Source organism: Suricata suricatta, chromosome 1, assembly GCF_006229205.1.
Source record: "Suricata suricatta isolate VVHF042 chromosome 1, meerkat_22Aug2017_6uvM2_HiC, whole genome shotgun sequence".
NCBI lineage: Eukaryota > Metazoa > Chordata > Mammalia > Carnivora > Herpestidae > Suricata > Suricata suricatta.
In genome coordinates, this window is record NC_043700.1 from 39,627,384 (window position 1) to 39,634,456 (window position 7,073).

General features: G+C 40.4%; 1 non-coding gene across 1 annotated transcript; it reads right to left on the bottom strand.

Moving 5' to 3' along the window:
• Nucleotides 1-6,290: 6,290 nt before the first annotated feature.
• Nucleotides 6,291-6,393, bottom strand: LOC115303480. Its single transcript, XR_003914079.1, has one exon. It is a non-coding gene; the product is annotated as a U6 spliceosomal RNA (small nuclear RNA).
• Between the last annotated feature and the right edge of the window lie 680 nt (nucleotides 6,394-7,073).

The window sequence follows — 7,073 nt, forward strand, 5'->3', positions numbered from 1 at the left end:
TGATACATTCAAGATACATGATACAATTTATTACTTGCCCATAAGCTACAACACAACCTGCTTAATACCTTTCCTTAAATTCCATCTCTATACTACAGTATACTTGAGGTCCATGCAAAAAAGTAGCTACCTTTTATGTAGGAAATGGATGATTAAGTCTTTGGTGTTGTAAAAGCAACTTCATTTAAACATAACCACCCCCACCACCAAAAAAAGAAGAGGAAAAAAAAAAGTAAAGAAAATAATAATAATCTGTTTGTTTCTAATGCACTGTTGATTATGCCTCTATCTTGTTCAGGAATCCTGACTCCTTAGCAAAGTCCTTTCACAATCTGTTCTCAGCTGACCAAGCTATTTTCATTTTCTCTGCAATTGCTGCTGGCCATATGAAACTTCTTGTTATCCTTAGACTTTTCCTTAGACTTCTTCCAGATGTTGTACCTTTTACATGCTTGTTTTTTTTTTCTGGTAGTTTCTTTTTCACTATTTTTTGATTGGAAAAAATCCTTGTCTTCAAGAGACAGTCCAAGTATATCATCTTTGGTAAAATTTCTCTTACTACCCCAACCTGAGTTGAGCTCCTCTCTAACAATGCTGTGATATTTTACAGACTGTGAGATGTGCATCTGGCTGTTTTCCCTGGGAGGTAAGGAATCCTGTCATATTCATCTTTGTGTACCTAGATCCTAGTATCATGTTTAACATGTATTAGGTGCTCAAGAAATATGTGTTAGATGGTTGATAAGTGTGTGCATGCACATGTGGCATGCTTAGCATACAGGCAGCTCCTGGGGTGGGAAAGAACATGCCAAGTCCCTGGCTCTGTCAGTAGACTGCATCCTTGATACTAGTTGTTGTACTTCAAAAAACACATAGGGGAGTGTAACCTGCCATCTGTGCTGAACCACAGGGAACATACTGGTGCATGGTCATCCAGAGGGCCCAGTGTATCAAACATGAACAATTTCCAATGAACTAAGCTTCACTGGCCTCTGAGCAGATAGTTTTCATTTGGAACCATTCCAGTCTCTTTAGTGGAATCTGGCTTTTTATTCTTACATAAATGGATGTTGGGCTTGCTTCCTCTGACTTCCCAGGTTGGAGAAGCTAGACAGCTTCAGGGCTGTAAGATGACAAGTTTCTACCACAGGCTGCTGTTGCCTTCCTCTTTAATTATGCAGTCAAATGCTCTCCCACTGAGCTATCCTCCCCCACTTTAATTCTGCCATTTCCTTTCCATTCAGGAGGCCTGACTCCAGAGTCCACCACCCTTTTTTGTGATCTCCACTTCTAAGTGACCAGGTATAGTTCCCTAACGTGTTAGGGGGATGGGGAGCAAGGTCCTAAAATTCTTAGATTTGTGAAAAAAAATTTTAGATTTGTGGTATGTATATCATGGGAAAGGCCATGTTCCAGCAGCATCTTGAATGTGAAAAGAAAAAAGTCTCACTTCTCTTCCACTCTCTACTGAGTGATCTCCACACACTTTGGAAGGGCTGGGAGGCTGGGGTTGGGTCACGGCTGATCTTTGAATTTCTGGTCACCAAGGAGTATGTTCCCCATAGACATGGCCCACTTATGGGGTGGCAAATGTGCTGGGATGGACCAAGAATTCTACTTAGATTTGGAATCTGAAGAAGGAAAATAAACAAATTGGCCCAGGGCAACCAGTCACCTGCAGCTAAAAAACTCCTGTGCCTTCTTTAAGCTTTAGTGAGTCTACTTTATTGGCTCAGGGCTGACTTGCTTTCTCCCACTGACCACCTCACACTTCTTCTACTGCTCTGACCCCCCTGGTAAGCTCCAAGAGCCTCTGCAACATCTGTATGCCTTCTGAATTAGAGAGGGACTTGGAACATTACATTTGTTTATTTGTTTGTTTTGTTTTTCAAGAGAGGATAGTTTGGTTAGTTCAATGTTTAGATTACTGTTATTCTATTTGATCTGCTGCCTCATGGTGTTTTTTCAATGACTTCCAGCCCCAGACTGTCTAAATTCAAGACATAAATCACCTGCTGCCAGCATGCTGCTTCCCTAGACAAGAACCCATGATAGATCTCTATTGCTTTTTGAATCCAAACTACTGCCTGGTTTTCAATAGGCTTCATACTCTTCTGTTTTTATATTCAGCCAACTGTATCTCTATCCTCTGCTTTGCCAACACAGTTGTCTTTATCCTTCCCCTGAACCTCCTGTCCCTGAAGAACTCCTAGAGAAAAAGAAAGAAAGAAAGAAAGAAAGAAAGAAAGAAAGAAAGAAAGAAAGAAAGAAAGAAAGAAAGAAAGAAAGAAAGAAAAAGAAGAAAGAAAGAAAGAAAGAAAGAAAGAAAGAAAGAAAGAAAGAAAGAAAGAAAGAAAGAAAGAAAGAACCCTCCCCTCTCCAAAAAAAAATGTCAGCTTTATTTTTATGCTCTGGTCTAGAATCTCCCCCAGTGTTTGCTTCTCTATTCCAATGTGACTCATTTTTGAGTCAAATTTCAAATTTCATTACCTAGACAACTTGAATCCACACTGACATCTTTCTAGATGGCTGAGAGTACTTTGTCTGCACCAGACATGCTGGCATGTGATTATGTTTGAGATGCTGATGTTGGGTTGTTTTATACTTATATATCCAATTGTTCAGTAATCATCCACTGAATGTTTATTTTTATAGTCCATATATTGGGCTTATTCATTAATCTAGGAGTCATCCCCAATTCCTTTCTCTTCACCCCAAAATGTGTGCTGTGCCAGCCACTTCTTTGCACTCCACTCCTTCTGCCTCACCCACTGTCTCCTGTCTATTCTTCCCACTTCCCTTCTTCAGTGCAATTTATTCTCCATAAAACTGAGTGAATTTTAAAGGAGAAAATCAGATCATATTATTTAATCACCTTGGTTAAAAATCACCCAGTGGTGCTCTATTGCACTTAGAATCAAACAGAAATACAAAATAAAATACCTCCCCCATTGGCTTATAAGTCTGCTTATTGTTTGTCCTCTGCCCATTTCTCCAGCCAAATTCTGGTCTCTCCTGCCAGCTACTGGGATTGGCCTTCCCCACATGCTCTCCATTTCTGCAGTACCCCAGTTCATTCCAGTAGGCAAGCCTTTGTACTTTGTTTCTGCCTTGGGTGCTTTTTCTCAATGTTCATGCCACTAACTCCATGTCATCATCCTTTGGGGTTTAGCTCAAATATCACGGACTTAGAGAGGCCTCCCATGACTGTATTATTAAATGTTGCCACTTGGCCTCCTGGTTCATCTCTTTCCCATGGATTTGTTTTATTTTCTTTGTATCTTTGTAGCATTCATCTTATTCAATGTTTTATTTTATTGCACCCACCCTCCAGAATGCAAATTCCAGGAAGTTACTTGTCAGTCTGGTAACTTGTCAGCACCTAGAACAGCACCTGGCATCCTGGAGACTCAATATTTGTTGAAGTAATGCGATGAGTGAGTGGTTAGATGATTTTGTGAATAAATGTATCCACAGTGAATAAACACAACACTGCCTTCATATAGTTCACAGAAAGGTTGTAAAGGAGAGAGACTAATGAACATTTCCACCAAAGGAAACAAAGGCACTATAGAGATATGTATAAAAAGCACTATTTGAACATTGATGAGGGAATAATTATATCTCTTTCCTATGAATGAATCTAATTTCTTTGCTTATATAAGTTCCATAAAGACAAACTGTATCCTGTACTTCCATTATATCCTCCACTGCCATGGTTTCCAAATGCCAGTCCCTGGACAAGCTGCAACAGAATTACCTGGGGAGCTTAAAAAACATCACAGACATCTGATTCTGATTCTGTAAGTATGATGGGAGCCATAAAATGTGTCTTTTTTGAAAGTCCCCTGGGTAGCTCTGAAGCACACTGGCTTGGGAACCACCATGACACACTGCCCAATACTGGACAGCTCAGCCTGCCTAAGCTGAAATAAACCCATCTCTTCCTGGCTCTATTCTTTTTCTTACTAGCCTCAGCTGAGCTCAGCTCAAACACTCAGCTGAGTGTTTGAGGTTCCTGTGACCAGTGGGGACATTAAATGTAAGAAGATATGAGTAATCATTCCTTTTTCCTAGTATGATGTCTTCAGTGTTTGTCATCTCTCTACACAGGAATGGTTATTACCAATCTTACAGGTCATTTTATTTTTTTTTAACTGCATAGCACACAGGCATCTCCTATCAGTCCCGCCCCTTGTGAATACCACAGCTGCATGGAGAAATTGGCTCCTTGGGCTGCACAGATGCCTGTCTTTCCCAAGAGCCTTAGGTTAAGGGTGTGTGTGTGTGTGTGTGCACACGTGCGCACATGCACCGCTGTCAGAAAAATATCTGTGATTCAGATAACAAAGGAGGATTGATTGACTTCCATAGGTTCTGGTATTTATTTGCTGGAGGACTGGGTCCAGCAGGCTCTTGCACTGGGGGCAAGGTAAGAAGTGAGCCTCCTCCAGCTTTGGGAAACCTCTGGGCAGCCTTCACCATCTTGTCTTGACTTGTCCTTGGTGAGGACTCCATCTGAGAGTGGCTGGGAAGACAGGACTGACCAGCATATTTCATGAATGCTGGGGATCCCAGATTTTGCAAGCAGGAGGGGCTTAGAGGTGACAATATTTTGAAAAGAGAGTTAAAGGCCTTCCCTAGAAACCATATTTTATAACAGCACATTATTTGTACTTGGATTGTCTGCTTGTTAGGTGTAGCCTAGGGATCTAATAATGAATACAGGGAGTGAACATCAGAGCTTCCCCCACTACCCCATGCTGTTTGCCCATGCCACCTGCCTAGGTCTCTCACCAATGTTGCCTCTGCTCTTATGACTTAATCTTGGAAACAAAGTTTCCCTGAATTTCATCTTGCCTCCTTTCTTCCTTTCTATCTTTCTTAACTCTCTCCTATTGGTTAAGATCATCACAGAAGCTATTTACTCTCACCTAGGTTTGCTTTTGAGTACTCTGGCTACAGATAGACAGACTCTAGGTACATCATAGAGTTACTATCAACTACCTGGAACATGGTTAGGAATGTCCCACTGACTATGGACTAAGGCTCATGCCTTTATCAGAGGAAATGCCTCAATACTAGATAAAGAGAGATATTTGTTCCTCCTCTGCTATAGCATGTTTTGTATGGAGTTGAGGGTTGATTTTCCATCCCATGATACAGTAAAAACAGCAAATTAGAAGGGAGCAGAGGTTGCTAAAACAAGGTATAATGAGAATGGGGAAAAAAGACAGATTGATCAACGGACTCTCAGTGAAAAATATACTGAGGTTGGCACTCAGGGTAGGCTACATTTTGCCAGGGGCTTACATTGCCAGGTGGAGGGCATGATGGCCTAGGAACCAAAACACCCAGGTTCACACCCAGGTTCTACCACTAACTCCCTGTGTGGCATTGGACAAGTCTGTTAAACCTCTCTGGGACCTCAGTTTTTTTGTCTATAAATGGCAACTATAACAACCCCAAATATCCTTGGATTCCTATCAGGTACAGAACTGGTATCAGGGTGGTATTTTCTGTTTTACTTATCTGTTCTATTATTTGCTTTATACAAAGATAACAAACTTGTCTATTATAAAAACAACTTACTTCTTATAAAGGAGGAAAAAAAGAAATGGAATAATTCAGAAGTAGATAGAGTCAAAAGAGAAAATACTTTACTTCTTCATATATTCTTTGTCCTTGTGCCACCCCTGCCTTGTTCCTCACTGTTCCTAGAGTGGAACGTATCCCTTCATATCTAATAGTGCTTTGTAAAATCTATACATAATACAAATGTAATGAACAGAAAACAAGTGGGCAGAACCATTATACCTCAACAGTTCCAAGGGTCTCTCTGTACAAAAACCCAGAAAGAAGATTTCTTTTTTCAGATGTAGAAACAAACAAATAAAAACTGGAGGAAAAGGTTAAATGGTGTGCAGAAGATTTTGTTTAATAAGGCTGGGAGACATATAGTGCTTTTTATAAAGATTTCCATAAACATTGTAAAAATACATAGAAGTACCAGCATTGAAAAAAGACCTTCTGTCTTTTGGACAATTCACTTAGATAGAAAAAGCTCCTTCTCCACCTATGCTATCCTTGTGCTTCAAGTTACTACCAAGGTTACAACATGTATAACTAGTTGAAAAGTTAATTCCTCCCAGGTATGTAGAGTAGATGTGAATGGCAACTGGTGAAATTATCCTCACTAGTTTCCTTAGCAGCACAAATTTGTCTTGATCTTTTGATTTGTGTCTGTGTCTGTTTCTTTTTTTCTTTCTTTCTTTTGTTTTTTTTTTATTTTTAACATGGGCTACTTTATGAATTGGTGTGTCATCCTTATGAGGGGCTGTGCTAATCTCTATATTGTTCCAATTTTAGTATATGTGCTGCAGAAGCCAGCACTCTGTTTCTTTATCTTGGTGCTTTCATTCCCAAATTTCCTCGCCTTCAAGATTAGCTAAATTAGCCACGCAGATTTGCCTTCTCCTCATTTTTGGTTCTGCCTTTTCTGGTTGGACTTTGTTTCTTCAGTCCACTGTATCTAGCTTTGGTCAGCTTTAAAGCCATCAAACCAGGAATATTCTCCTGTTTCTTTGTGGATGGCCCAGGGGTTTGGGTGAAGGATAAAAAAACAACATCATATGGTGTAAATTCTCCTGGACTTAGAATCAGGAGTCCCAGGTCTGAGATCTGTAGTATGGTCTTCAATTTTTCTCCTTTGGGTGTCAAATTTCTCCTCTGTAGAAGGATCCAGCTTAGATGTTTTTGGATTCTGGGATTCTGTGCTTAGTCATAATTTGCCTGTTATTATTTTTTCCATAATATTTTATTGTCAAATTATTTTCCATACAACACCCAGTGCTCTTCCCCTTAAGTGCCTTCCACCATCACCACCATCTCTTTTCCCCCCTCCCCCTTCCCCCTCAACCCTCAGTTCATTCTCAGCATTCAATAGTCTCTCAAGTTTTGCATCCCTCTCTCTCCCCAACTCTCCGTCCCTCCTCCCTTCCCCCTGGTTCTCCATTAGGTCTCTCCTGTTTTCCTGCTAGACCTATGAGTGCAAACATATGATTTCTGTCCTT